Below are 16,259 nucleotides of genomic sequence, written 5' to 3' on the forward strand. Positions count from 1 at the left end.
ATAGTGTATCTGATAGACAATAAATGTGAAATATAAATATCCATCAGAACAGGAGAGGGTCACCAAATTCAAATATAAAGGAATGTATTCTGTGGGAAGAAATTCTGATCTGTAGACCGAAGGTGATGAATAAAAGTTATATAAAGAGCAAAGATAGAGGTGGGAAGTATTGGGAACAGTGATGAGAAAGGATGCTTCATGCCAAGTGAGAAGCTTAGACAAAGTGACAATGGAATCATTGGAAGAACCATAAGTAATATACTATGATAGAAATGTCAAATGCAAGATATATACATGGTTCAATAGAGCAAGAAGTAGGGAATAAATAAGGGACGGTCATTTTTAGGGAAATAAGCATTAGTAAAGAGACTGGTGATATGTTCGAGGTGGTAGACTCAACTGGGCATAGTGATGGAATTGCCTGTGGAGAATGAGAAAAAAGGATGTGGGACTGGTTTGGGCAAGGATTGAGGTCAGGTCCTGAAAGGGGAAAGACTATTTTGGGGGTAGGAGGTTTTGATTACGTCACTTTTTAGCACATTGAATTCGATTCATTCTTTGTACATCAAGTGAAGATGTCCAGAAGGAACTTGATTTGGAACTCAACAGAGTTCTGGGAAGAAGATACAGATTTAGCACATCACAGTATATAAATAATTTATTTCAAGGTGGTAGATGATATCTCTCATTGAGTGTGAGAATGAAAGAATGTCTAGAATTAAGTCTTGAAAATATATTACATAAAGAGCAGTCCAGAAAGGATATTTTGAAGTATCAAACAAGCAAAAGGAAAAATGAGGAGAGAATAGTGACGTGGATTCAAAAGAGGAAAATTTTCCCAAGGAGTGAGTACTCCACAATGTCAAAGGCTATAGGGACAAGTATAAGATGAAAAGTGTCCAATGGATTTAGCCATTAAATTGGTTGCTCATTAAGAGTATAAATCCAGGGGCGCCTGGGTGGCTCAGTTGGTTAAGTGACTGCCTTCAGCTCAGGTCATGATCCTGGAGTCCCGGGATCGAGTCCCGCATCGGGCTCCCCGCTCAGCGGGGAGTCTGCTTCTCCCTCTGACCGTCTTCCCTCTCGTGCTCTTTATCTCTCATTCTCTCTCTCTCGAATAGATAAATAAAATCTTTTTAAAAAAAAGAGTATAAATCCACTATTTGTTAATCTGAAGGCAAAAGTAAAAAGAGAATTATGGTATTAGCATTTTTAGTACTAAACCTATGGTAATTAGCTCTACAACAGCAATTACTGAATATTTGTTGAAAGAAGCAAAAATATAAATTTGCTTATCAAATCTTAGAACATGGGAGCTATGATTAAACTATCAAATACTTTCAAAGTATTTCAAAAAACAAATTTAAGGAAGTAGTAAAGAGGGCTATAAAGTAAGTAATGGACTCATGTCCCATTTTTCCAAACAAGTTAAACAGGCTAAAAGTAGGTCTGGTTTTGTCAGGTACTTAGATGTTTTTCTGAGGTAGAAATATAGGCTAAGCAGAGGGATTTAGGAAACTATAATTCTGTGTCTCATATTGCTGAAGATAACTATCAAAAATTTTATTATAAGAAGCAGTTTTCTGTTTTGAGAGCAGTATGGAGTAACATATTAATTACAAAGATGAGAGCTTATCATGCAGTCAGAAATCTTATAGGAAAAAAATTTTTTAATGATCTGATAGGCCTATCAGAGTGAAGTAAATGCAGTGATTAACATAGTTTCAGAGTTGGATTGTTATATGACCAGATCTTAGTTGTAATACCCAGAAATTATTAGCTATATGATGACAATTTACTTAATTTTTCCAGGTCTCTAAATCTCAGTGTCCACATTAGTAAAATGTAGCTAATAACAGTATCTCTTCATGGGGTTATGATGAGGATGTTAGAAAATGATCTGTGTTAGAACACCTACAAGCCAGTGCCTGCCATATGCTGGATCCTTAAAAAATATTTGCCCTTTTATTGTTGTTACTATTTTTATTATGGAATCACCATAAAAATCACATCAAATATTCTATCTTGAGTTCAGTAGCGAAGCGATGGTATCATGCTTCAGTAAACAAAATCACTTGGTTGCAGTTTATTATCATCAGTATAATTTTTAAATTAAAGATTATTATACAGGAGAATTATTACATATATACCCTTTGCTGCCTTTTGGTTTCTCCAACAAGAAGGAGCAAACATGAAACCAGAAGTTACCCAATTTATCTATTGCAGCCCTCAGCTTCTGGCCAAGTATGAAACAACCGGAGATTAAAGAGTTCCATTTCTCACAGTGCATTTGCTTCAAGCAGGAAACTTTATTTTTCAGGGCTAGCTTCCTCGAGCATGTTTATTAGAGCAAGAGGCTTCATTTATTTCTAAGATTATTTTTACAGTCATACACACTGATTCCATTTTGCTAGCTGTATGGAACTTCCAGTACTTTGAATCCCCCGGAGATTTAAAGACAAGGGGGCAGAAGAAATTGCCCTCAATCAATTGATCTTGTCTTCCTATTATTTGTAATATGTTTAATGCAAAACTGAGCTGAATTTCAGTAATATTATATTATAGGAAAATGGGAGGAAAATCTGCACTCATGTTGTTAATGGTAAGGACATACAAACAGCATATAGAAAAAATGTCTATTTTTACTGTTTCACCTAACTTTAAGTAGCTTACAAGTTTTCTGCTTAAACTTTTTTTTTTGTCTTACCTTAGGCCACACAAACACGTTTTATTTTTAGTTTATGTTTTATAACTTTGTTTTGGAAATAATTACATATAAATTATTCATAACAAATCCCTATTGCTCAGTTTTCCCATAAAGCTATCCATAAAATATTATAAATACTATGGCTGTTCAAAAATGTTTTAAGAGCAGAGATTTTATTAATGCAAAGTGAGGAATGAAAGCCATGAGATTAATTTTGAAGAAGTTATGCAATGGTAACATCTAGAGAAAAAATAAGCTGCAACTGTAATGATGAGATATATACATATACATTAGCTGTTTACTGTTTTTCTGTTATTAGGCTCTGACTATAAAAATTACATTAATAAATTACACTGATTATAGTTCTTAAAATAATTTTATGTATTTAACAAAACTTTATATAGAAATCAGAAAGTGTATTTGAACGCTTGGAAGAAACTTTGTGGTAATGTATGTCCTTTCACTTTTCTTGAGTCTGTCAAAAACAAAGGTTTTACTTGGAATCTTAAAAAATACTACTTACAGAAGACCTGCTACAGAAGACCTGCAATTAGATCCTAAAGACCAAAGCAGTTGCTACATTCCAATTAAAAAATTATCTTTCATACACTTAATTTTTTTCTTCATACTCTTCAATTCTTTTTGAGAGAATTTTGTTTCTTTTTCTTAACATAAAAATATATAGCAGAAGACATCCAAATGGCCAGCGGACACGAAAAAGTGCTCAACATCACTCGGCATCAGGCAAATCCAAATCAAAACCTCAATGAGATACCACCTCACACCAGTCAGAATGGCTAAAATTAACAAGTCAGGAAACGACAGATGTTGGTGAGGATGCGGAGAAAGGGGAACCCTCCTACACTGTTGGTGGCAACGCAAGCTGGTGCAGCCACTCCGGAAAACAGTATAGAGGTTCCTAAAAAAGTTGAAAATAGAACTACCATACGACCCAGCAATTGCACTACTGGGTATTTACCCCAAAGATACAAATGTAGGGATCCAAAGGGGTACGTGCACCCCGATGTTTACAGCAGCAATGTCCACGATAGCCAAACTGTGGAAAGAGCCAAGATGTCCATTGACAGATGAATGGATAAAGAAGAGGTGGTTTATATATATACAATGGAATATTATGGAGCCATCAAAAGGAATGAAATCTTGCCATTTGCAATGATGTGGATGGAACTGGAGAGTGTTATGCTGAGCAAAATAAGTGAATCAGAGAAAGACATGTATCATATGACCTCACTGATATGAGGAATTCTTAATCTCAGGAAACAAACTGAGGGTTACTGGAGTGGTGGGGAGTGGGAGGGATGGGGAGGGGGTGGCTGGGTGGTAGACATTGGGGAGGGTATGTGCTATGGTGAGCGCTGTGAATTGTGCAAGACTGTTGAATCACAGATCTGTACCTCTGAACCAAATAATACATAATATGTTAAAAAAGAAGAAGGGCGCCTGGGTGGCTCAGTTGGTTAAGCGACTGCCTTCGGCTCAGGTCATGATCCCGGAGTCCTGGGATCAAGTCCCGCATCGGGCTCCCTGCTCGGCGAGGAGCTTGCTTCTCCCTCTGATGCTCCCCCCTCTCATGTACTCTCTCTCTCTCATTCTTGCTCTCTCAAATAAATAAATCTTTAAAAAAATAAAAAAAAATTAAAAAAGAAGAAGAAGAAGAAGATAGCAGGAGAAGAAGAATGAAGAGGGGGAAATCGGAGGGGGACATGAATCATGAGAGATGATGGACTCTGAAAAACAAACTGAGGGTTCTAGAGGGGAGAGGGGTGGGAGGATGAGTTAGCCCGGTGATGGGTATTAAAGAGGGCACGTACTGCATGGAGCACTGGGTGTTATACGCAAATAATGAATCATGGAACACTACATCAAAAACTAATGATGTACTGTATGGTGATTAACAACAATAATAAAAAATAAATAAATATTAAAATATATAGCATTTATTCTTAAGTCTACATTTACCTCTCATGTTCTAGATTAAAAATGTATTTTCTTGGGATAGTTACTGGTTGTCATTTCAAGACAATTTTTCTGATGTGTGTGTGTGTGTGTGTGTGTGTGTGTGTGTGTGTGTATTTATATATATATATATATATATTTTTTTTTTCCTGATAGCCTGGACTTCAAAGTCTTCTCCTTCAAAGAATTTGTCCTATAACACACTTTAGCTCCCACCCCAGTCATTTGGCTCATACCAATAAACTTGGAATCCCTCAAAAATCTCAATTCCAAACTTCCCTGAGTTCCATCTTTTTTTTACCTCACAGCCCCCTCTGTTAACCTAACTGCTACACCCACCAGAGCTGCTAGGAGCCCCAATCCCTCATTGTTCTAATTGCTTTCTCCCCACCACACATCTTCATTTTCCTCTTCATGCAGGATATATTTCTTGTCCATGATTATAGTCATTCCCTGATATGCCTTATAAATAACCTTGTTTCTCACTCCCTCCATCCTTCAAATGGCAAAAATATCAACCTTTGTTAAATTCAGCTTTCTGCCCAGTCTGCCCCTGCCCAGCCACACTTGAAAAGGCCTCAGATAAATGTACTACTTCCCAGGAATCCTACACAGTTCCTAATCCATTCTCTCTCTGTCTATCATGGTATCATTTCCATCAGCATAGAAACATGCTATGCTATCTCTCATATATAAAAAAATGATTACACATTCCACCTATGACGATATACATGTTTCTCAGCACAACTTTGCAGGAAGGTTCATCAGAACTATTTCCTATTCTTGTGTTGTTCACTGAAGGAGGCTTCAGTTATTCTTGAAGCCACTACACGTAGATATTCAGGAAACATGTCCTTAGAGTCCCAAGTGACTTCCAAGTTGCCAAATCCACTGATCATTTCTCAGTCCTCATTCACTTGACGAATCAGAAGCATGTGACAATTGATCATGTTCTCCATTATGAAATACATTACTTCCTTAGCTTCCAGAACACCATGTTCAATTGGTTCTGGTGTAATTCAATGGCTAACCTCAGTTTTATTTACTGTCTCTCTGATACATACATATTGGACAGTCACAAGACTTAATCCTTAGTTTTCTTCATCTCTACCTATCTATCATTCATTCTTAGGGCTTAATATAATGTCAACATGCTAACAACTCCCAAATATGCACCTCCAGCCAGACTTTTACTCTGAAATCCAGACACATCTATACAACTCCCTAGTAATCATATCTTCTATGTCCAATGTTTTAAATTTAACATCTCCAAAACTAAGCTTCTGCTTCTCTCCACCAAAACCTGCTCCTCTCCCTATCTCTCTAGTCTCAATAAAAACTCCTCCTCACTCAGCCTCAAAAGTTCTAGAGTCATTCTTTTGTTTCTTCCTTGCATAGCCACATGAAAGAAATTGGTAAGTTTATGTTCAAACTTCTGCGAAGTTTATATTCACAATATACTGAGAATTTTACCACTTTTCATGATACACATTTCTGTTACTGTAATCTGAGATATTATCATCTAATAACAGAATTACTCTAATAGCTTCATGATTGTTCTTTCTGCTTTCATCCTTATCTTTGTGCCAGTCCAGGTGATCCTCTTAATATTTAAATTAGATCATAAAATTCCTGTGCTTTAGCTACTTAAATGGATTCCCATATAAATAGAGTGAAAGTCAAAATCAGTAGAAAGGATTAGATAGCCTGTAGAATTTGATTTCGTCCACTACTCTGATCTCATTACCTATCAACTCATCCTTTCTTCTCCAGATACATTAGTCTGCTTATGTTTCTTTAATATTCCAAGCATATTCTGCATCCTGGCCTTTGAACATGCTATTTTTTTTTTCTCTAACTGGAATGTGCTTCTTACGGATAAGCACATCTCTTGTTCTCTTGAACATTTTCAGTTACCTGTATGTGTGTGTGTATGTGTGTGTGTACATATATTCATATACTATATAACTATATATATAACTATATATATAGTAACTATTTTACTCTCTGCATATTATTCTCACCAGAATGTAGGACAGCTTTTAGTAATTCCTGGTATATTATATACTTAATAAAATAAATACATGTTGAATGAATGAATAAATAGGAGTTTTAATTCTGACACTCATCCTTTGGTATTGGGTATTTCTGTTTGGTATTCCTGATATTTTAAGTCATTTTTTTTTCCTAATGGGATCTGGTTTGCCTTCTCACACAAGACCTGTGATATCCTGAGCAAAAAATTCATGTTTTGGTACAATCTATGAAGAACTCTAGCCTGAATCAAATCTCATGTTAAAAGAAGAAGAAAGCAAAGCAACTTCATTGAAAGCATAATGGTGCTGGTACCTGGTCAAATCACACATGATGTATATTATAGGTACCATTTCAATTCATTTGAAAAGGATCCACTAAATAGTGATACTGAATTGGCTTTCTATTTCAATATAGAATAAAAAAGTATATATAGGATAAATTCATACTTACAGGGATCAAAGCTATAACTGCAAGAGTTTAAAATAAATTATAGGAAAATGATTTTACCAGGGTGCCTGGGTGGCTCAGTCATTAAGCGTCTGCCTTCGGCTCAGGTCATGATCCCAGGGTCCTGGGATCCAGCCCCGCATCGGGCTCCCTGCTTGGCGGGAAGCCTGCTTCTCCCTCTCCCACTCCCCCTGTTTGTGTTCCCTCTCTAGCTCTGTCTCTCTCTGTCAAAGAAATAAATAAAATCTTAAAAAAAAGAAGGAAAATGATTTTAGCATCCATGGAGCAGAAGACGTTCTAAACTAAGATTTGAATATAGTCATAAAAATGTGATAAAAATCAAAAGATTAAAAATTTGATCAGTTATCCATATGTGTATAACAAAACAACTGAAATCACAGTGTCCTAAAAAAATGAAAACACTTATTATTACTCCTGATTTTATGGCTGTCTGGTAGTTCAGCTTATCTGAGCCAGGCTTAAGTGATCTTGACTAGACTTGCTTATGTGTGCCTGTGGTAGAATAGTGGGTGGGCTGGGCACTGACTGGTCCTGGTCAGCCCCATTCACATGTTAGTAGATGGACTGTTGGCTGGAGCAACAAGGGTAACTGGGCTGCTTGTCTCACTTCATCCAGTAGGGTAGTCTGGATATGTTCACATGGTGATTTCTAGAAGAATAAGCTGCAGTGTGTGAGGCTTCTTGAGGTTTAGGTTCAAAACTGGCCTTCTTTCTAATGAGCTGTGTTGTCCAAAATAAGTTACAAAGTGAACCCAAAGACGAAGGATGGGAAATATATACTGAAATCATTAATGGAGAAACTACAAGTTAGATTGCAAGGGGTGCAGACTGCAAGAGAAAAGGGTGAGGGTTTGGGACCATTTTTGCAAGCAAGTTACTGAAACAATATGTGCAACTTATATACATATAAAAGTTAATATTCCTAATACACATGAAATCCCTGAAATAAGAAAAATATATGTTTTTATTAGAAAATAGTAAATATAATAAAGAAAAGACTAAATACAGGTGAGTAGTAACCTGAACGTTGTTTCAAACTTACTAGAAGTTAGTGAAATGTAAATTGAGGAATGATATGTTTAACTTTAAAATGGGCAAAAACAGTCAAACAAAAATCCAATGAACATAAGGAAATGAAAAAAGTGGGGACAGTATATACACTATTACTATATTAATAGGAATATAAATAAATAAAAAGTTCTTGAAATAATTTGGTACACTTATTAAAATGCAAGATGGGCTTATATGTTTTAATCCAAGAAATCTATTCTATATACTTATTCTACAGAAATTTCTATTTCATAGATTACTGTATATTTACAATAATTTTTTAAAAAATTTTAAATTTTTTTAGAGAGGGAGGGAGGGGGCAGGGCAGAAAGAGAGGGAGAGAAAGAATCTTAAGCTGGGTGAGGAGCCCACCATAGGGTTAGATTCACAACCCGGAGATCATGACCTGAGCCTAAATCAAGAGTCAGATGCTTAACTGACTGAGCCACCTGGTGATGGTGATTAGTTCTAAAATAGAAATAGTTCTAATTTAATCTAACTGTCAGGATGAGAGGAATGGAAGAGATATTGGTATTTCCACAAAATTAAAAAACAGTAACTATTTAAAAAAATAAAGATTAGAATAATGTTTGATGAGAATAAAGTTGGATTTGATGAGAATAAGTTGGATTTAAAAAATGATGGGAAAAGGTTAGTCTTTTCAGTAATTAGCAACAAGCTCATTCACATTAGAGAAGGGGAAAAACATGGCTCTTATCTTACACCATACACAAAGTCAATCCCAAGTGAATGGTAGTTCTGAAAGTGAAGAAAAAAATCTAAAAAGCAATTTTAGAAATAATACACTTATATGTGGAATATAAGTAATAGCATGGAAGACATTAGGAGAAGGAAGGGAAAAATGAAGGGGGAGAAATCAGAGGGGGAGACGAACCATGATAGACTATGGACTATGGAAACAAACTGAGGGTTTCAGAGGGGAGGGGGGCGGGGGATGGGTTAGCCCAATGATGGGTACTAAGGAGAGCACGTATTGCATGGAGCACTGGGTGTTACACGCAAACAATGAGTCATGGAACACTACATCAAAAACTAATGATGTACTGTATGGTGACAAACATAACATAATAAAATAAAATAATAAAAAATAAATAAAAAATAAAAAGGAATAATACAGGAAAATATCTGGGTAGGGAAAGTTTTTTTTAAAGAGGGTGCAAAAAACATTACCTATACAGGAAAATATGGCAAAATTGAGCACAATAAAAATAATTCGACTTCATCAAATGATACTTAATATTAAAAGAGTGTGTAATGAAAATTTAAAAGTCACATAATTGGAGAATGTTTGCACCAAAAGTGACAGAAAAATCTCATATCTAAAGAATATTTTTGAAAAGCTCTACAAACAATAAGAGAAACACCAAAATGGAAAAATAGTTGAAAGCCTCAGATGTGTAAAAAAAAGATACACAAATGTGTTAACCATCATTATTCATTAAGAAAATGCAAATTAAAAGCCTAGAGGTGATACCAAAACTTTATTACTCCTTAAAGGTTATGAAAGAGAAGGAGGGAAAGAAGGAAGGAAGGAAGGTAGGAAGAGAGGGAGGGAGGAAGAAAAGAAGAGAGGCGAGAAAGAGAAAGAGGGAGGGAGGGAAGAAGGGGGAGGAGAGAGAGAAATTCCTAAGTGTTGTATAGAATGTAAAACAATGGTAATCCCCATACACCGCTATATGGAGTATACATTAATTAATAAATTTTTAAAATGATTTTATTTAGTTATTTGTCAGAGAGAGAGCAAGAGAGAGAGCACAAGCAGGGAGAAGGAGAAACAGGCTCCCTGCTGAGCAAGCAGCCCAATGCAGGACTTGATCCCGGGACCCTGGGATTATGACCTGAGCCGAAGGCAGATGCTTAACCAACTGAGCCACCCAGACATCCCTAGTATACATTAATTTAATCACTCGGTACAACAGGAATTTTCTCTTAACCTTAGAAATATGTATACCCCCATAACTTAGCAATTCCATTCCTCGGTATATATTAACAAATGCATACAAGTGCAACTGAGAAAATATTTCTATAACGTTCATAGAAGCACTATTCTAATAGGCACAAACTGGAAACAACCCCAATTTTTTATAACCAGCCAAATGTCTAAAGAATGTGTGGTGTCTTAAAATGGAATGCAATCCAGAAATAGAAATAATTGGGGAAAATATAATGGCAAAAAAAGCCAGATGAAAAATCATGCATACTATATGAATATATTTTACAAGATAAATATACTGTTTAATGATGCAAACTTACATGGTAAAATCATGAGGAAAGAGACAAAAACAATTGCTATAAAAATTAAGATAGGTAGGATTTTTGCTAGGGAGGTCAGTTATTGGGAGAAAGCATGAGGGAGATTTTAAGATTGTTGGTGATGTTCTTTTGTGATGTGCTTACCCAGGTGTTTACTTTGTGCTAAAACAGATCTGCTCTTCTTTGTGGCCTATTCTTATGAATGTATACTATTTTTTACATTATAAAGATTGCAAAATTTACCCTTGATTTCCTAGTCTCTGAAGATTTTCTGTTGAATAGTCAGATATTAATACTCTAGGATTAAAACAAATAATGTTCTATTTATTCAGTCATTGGTAAAAGCCTAGTACTTTTACACTTTTAATATAACATCTTTGTTATTGTGTATTGTGTCTACTCAAACCCTATGAAAAGGAATAAAGTCTCTTGTTTTGAAGGCAGACATGTTGAATGCTCCTATTTCGTAGAAGAAGAAATTGAGTCTTAGTTATGTGATTTGATTCAGAATACACAGGGTCTGATCAATAGGAACAGGAAAATAACAAAGGTCAATGCTCTTACTAATATGTAAGCTCTTGGTAATGTAAATATACCCAAGTAGGTGACATCTTCTGCATGTTTACACTTTTTGGCCTCTATAAAATCTTCCATTGCAGTTAACCTCTTCTCTTCTTCCTAGAGATTTCATTAACTAACCATGTTGTATTGGGAAAGACAAGAGTAGACTATAATAGACTATAGAAACTATCTCTAAGAGTGAAATCTGATGCAGTAAGAATGACTTTGATGAATAAGAAAAAGGAAGTACTGACTGCTCTTGGAGCTAATCTGAAAGCATCAAGTCTCTAGAAGGAATTATCTTGGGGAGAACACAAATGTGAATGGATACAATGGGTCTCATTGGCCCAAGCCTGTAAATTGTCTGTGCGTATGTACATTTTTCCTCTCTGTAGGAAGGAAATTTTGCAGTTCTAGAAGAAAATTTAAAACTGTTATTTTCAATATGATATATATTGAAAAGAATCACTAGAAATAATGAAAATAATATTCATGGAGATTCAGCCTCCTAAAAGTATGGTGCTGACATAAAAACAGATATATAGACCAATGTAACAGAATAGAGCCCAGAAATAAACCAAAGCATATAGAGTCTATTAATTTTCAATAACTGCACCAAGAATACACAATGGGGAAAGGATAGTCTCTTCAGTGATTTTATTAAAAACACCTCTCCTAGTTTCCTTGTTCTTATCTGTTCTTTCCCACAAGCTCTTCCCTCCCTTTCCATATTCTTGCACATTACACGTGGTGTAACTTTTCTTACAGTGATAATCAAATCAAAGTTTTTCAAAGATGTTCCTTCTTTTCATTATGCATAGGGTAATAACTTTAACTTCTTTGATCGAGATGTAAGGATATTTATGACCTGGTGTCTAATTAGATCTTTCTTACCCCTCACAACTCCTATTTCTTAGCTTTTTAAATATTTGAGTCAAATTAAAATACCTGAGTTGCCAGAAATTTTCTGCAGTTACTTATTCCTTTGCCTGTTTGTACAAAATTTGTTCTGTTTTAAAATCACCTTCTACAGGGCGCCTGGGTGGCTCAGTTGGTTAAGCGACAGCCTTCGGCTCAGGTCATGATTCTGGAGTCCCAGGACCAAGTCCTACATCCAGCTCCCTGCTCAGCAGGGAGTCTGCTTCTCCCTCTGACCCTTCCCCCTCTCATGTGCTCTCTCTCTCTCTCATTCTCTCTCTCTCAAATAAATTAATAAAATCTCAGAAAAAATTAAAATCACCTTCTGCAATCCATCATTTTTTATCATTGTGAAATCCTTCTTGTATTTCAAGGCTCAGCCCATAAACATTGGAATAATCCTTTGGGATACTTCTGTTTCTCTCTCATGCAAACTTAGATTTCTCCTACTTTGCCTCTTATTTAGTATGGTTAGTAGAGGTATTATTTCATTTTTGAATTCTCAACAACCAGGCAAATTATATTTTCAAGAATATTTGTTAAATGGATGATAAAAAGTTTAAAAAGTATTTATTCTCATATATTTATGTCTTACCAGAATCATGTAAGTTATTTATTTTGCCACCTCTTTAAATTAAGACCAAAGTAAAATTTGAAATGACTTTATAATATTTGATGCAGATCTATATATCATCTGATATGTCTAGTTTTTATATTTTCTAGTGTACTTTATTTACTGGTTGTTATGGAGAGAAAAATAATATATTTTATTTTATTTTATTTATAAATATAAATTTTAGAAACAGCAAAGTAAATTTTAGTAATACTTGAGTGAATATGTAAATGTACAAAATACTAAGAAAAAATGTTTAATTAGGAAAATGCAATCAGTCTTTATGTACCAAAAATAATTAGCACAGCAGGCTGCTATTGAGTTGTTGATTAAAAGTATATATTAATATAATTATAATAACTATATTTGCTACTGTATTTCACCGTGCAGTGAACCAGAGGAGATATTTTTGAGTTTTTAAAGTCTCTTTTATATGGCAAAGGCTAAAACTTTGCATTCAAAGATATCTAGTTAGTACAAGTCATTGAGACAGTGGCAAAACAGAACAGATTTATTGGTTTATTTAATAACTGTTCAGTGAAGTAAATGTCAAATATAAACATTTCTGGATAAATATGACGTCTTAACAGTAGCTGCTCTCTCTCAAACTGACACAAAAATATCTAGAAAAAAAGGGAGGAACCATAAAACTACTAAAAACTGAATGCAATAGATAAAGTTTCTAGAATTAGAAAGGAAGTAGCTGATTTAGAAGGTCCTTAGAAGGTAAAATTAGTTGTACTATATTAAAATACAAAAGCACATCTAGATGTGTTTTGATGAAAAATGGTGGTGAAATTGTACATTCCTTATTCTTTGACCTCTGTGGGAACAATTATTCCTAAAAACTAAAGACATTGATGTACACATCTTTTCCATGTGAGCCATGTTTCAGTTATTGCCAGAGTATTTTTTCCCCCTAGTCCATTCAGAAATACTATTAGAAAGAACACAGACAATAAGTTGCTGCAGAGGTTTGGAGTTGTTTAGGAGGAGGCCCTTTAGGGTCCTTCTAGCTGCACTTAAAATCAAATTGATGAGACATATCAACAGGAGAAAAATCAAACTGGAATCCACAAAGATCAGAAATTCCAAAGACAAGGAAGCAACATGAAACTTGTATGAGTTGGGGAGAGGGGTTGGGTCTGAGGATACAAAGGGGAGGAAAGCCATTAGAAGGAAGGTGAAAGGAGATGTTTTGTGAAACAAAGGTTGCCCTGTTATGCAGGTGAGTTTCTTAGGTAAAAGGAAGTCCCTGTTAATAGCACTTTTCCTGCTACAGGCTTTACTTTCCAATGTAAATGTAGGCAGTTGAGGCCCAGGAAGAGAGTTTTTCCTGCATCTTCTGGGTTTTGATTACTTGTAACTCAAAATAATGTTAATGTTAAAATGGCCCATCCTTGAGCACCCTAACCTTGGCCCCTACAGTTGGAAGGAAAATAGAAGTTTCCACCATCTATTGTAGAAAATGTAATAGGGTAAATAAAACTTGGGATTTAAAACTAGAAAAATAAATCATAATAGCAATGTATGCTGGGTGCTAGAAGAACGGGGTAGGGGGGAAGGATAAATGCACCTGAAACTTAAAAATAAGCTAATTTCTGTTCACAACCACCTGAAACTATAGATTCAAGAAACTTATTTCATCCCTCATTGGCCCAAGCACAGTGCACACAGTTACACATGTTTACACACACAAGTATGACCACTGGCAAAGAAAGAGTTACATGGAGTTTGCTTTTTGCAAGATAATTAGAAGTGGTAACAAATATAGCAACTTATATTTTCTGAAATACTCAGCAGGGCAAGAAAAGAGGAGTAGAAACATAGGGACACAATCTAAAAATTATGTTGAAAATATCTATACATAGGGGGCAAACCCAAATGTTATGAACTTGTGTGGTACCACAGTAGAATGCAAGAAGACTTACTTCTTATAAAAAGGAGCAGAATGCTATAAGAAGACAGCAACTGGAATGAAAATGCCCAGAAAAAGATAATCAGGTAGGATAAAATAAATAAGATTTTCAAAGAAAAAATCAAAATAGATTAAAATATACTGGAGGCAGTAAAGATAAAACAATCAACACTGGATATAAAAAAATAATTAGCAAACAAGTGTGTGAATATCCTAAAAAGCAGCAAAAAAAAGATACAGAATTAAAGTATTGAAGAATTTTTATATAGAGAATGGAGAATAGAAATAAATTTGTGGATACTAGATTTTCCTTTAAAAATGGACTAGAAGTCACTACATTAAGTAATTGTCAGAAAAGATGAATAAAAAGAGGAAGAGCTAAGTGAGGGAGAAACAAATCAGAAAATGTTTGAAGTTCAAGAGTAGGAAAAATTCTGAGGACAAAGAAAGTCCCAAATCCTCTAGAACTCTTAAACATCTGGGGTGACGCTGATCTCATAAACATGCAGTTTAAAATGTCATGGATTTGAACAATCTACAAATGCAAAACATGTCAAAGATTCCAGATGTTCCCTTATGAACAATGAAAATCTCATTTTGGGTTCTGAAGAAAGAGAATGCTCTAAATAGCTTTTTTTTTTTTTTTAATCAAGGCTGTGTAGCTCTAGAGAAATAAAAAAGCCTAGAGATTATTTTCTAGAAGACACAAAAAGAAAATACATGTAAGAAAGTGATGGAAATACTGAATACTTTGTGGAAAAGATTTCAAGTGATGGTTGACAGCATCAGAGATCTGAAAGAAGGGGGAAAAGGTGATAGTGAGATAGAACCTCCAGCCTGGAGTTGCCTGTGAAGCTTTCAGCTGTCTGTAGCACAGCTGCCCTTAACCACAAAAGCACAATGCTCATCTGCAGCACCTTTGCACAAAGAACCTTGAAGACATGGGTCCACCTGCTAAACTTTCACCCACTGACATAACTCTGTACCTGCCCAAGCCATTCATCCTATAATGAAGTAACCAAATAGGGCAACACATTATCTTCCTATCCATTTAAATTTGTAAGGTAGAAAATTAAAACATTGAATTATCAGGAAAAATCACAATCACATCAACCAGATGAATTAAATTTGCATATAATTTCAATATTTTTTTAAAATTTTTAATTGTTATGTTAATCACCATACATCGTTAGTTTTTAATGTAGTGTTCCATGATTCATTGTCCCAGTGCTCCACGCAGAACGTGTCCTCTTTAATACCCATCACCAGGCTAACCCATCCCACCAACGCCCTCCCCTCTAGAAACCTCAGTTTGTTTTTCAGAGTCCATCCTCTCTCATGGTTTGTCTCCCCCTCCGACTTCCTCCCCTTCATTCTTCCCCTCCTGCTATCTTCTTTTTTCTTTTTTTCTTAACTTATATTGCATTATTTGTTTCAGAAGTACCGATCTGTGATTCAACAGTCTTGCACAATTCACAGCGCTCACCATAGCACATACCCTCCCCAATGTCTGTCACCCAGCCACCCCATCCGTCCCACCCCCCACCACTCCAGCAACCCTCAGTTTGTTTCCTGAGGTTAAAAATTCCTCATATCAGCGAGGTCATATGATACATGTCTTTCTCTGATTGACTTATTTCACTCAGCATAACACCCTCCAGTTCCATCCACGTCATTGCAAATGACAAGATCTCATTCCTTTTGATGGCTGCATAATATTCCATTGTGTATATATA

The sequence above is a fragment of the Callorhinus ursinus genome, unplaced genomic scaffold, assembly GCF_003265705.2.
Source record: "Callorhinus ursinus isolate GAN/ISIS: 27379988/994484 unplaced genomic scaffold, GSC_fseal_2.0 scaffold5, whole genome shotgun sequence".
NCBI classification, from domain to species: domain Eukaryota; kingdom Metazoa; phylum Chordata; class Mammalia; order Carnivora; family Otariidae; genus Callorhinus; species Callorhinus ursinus.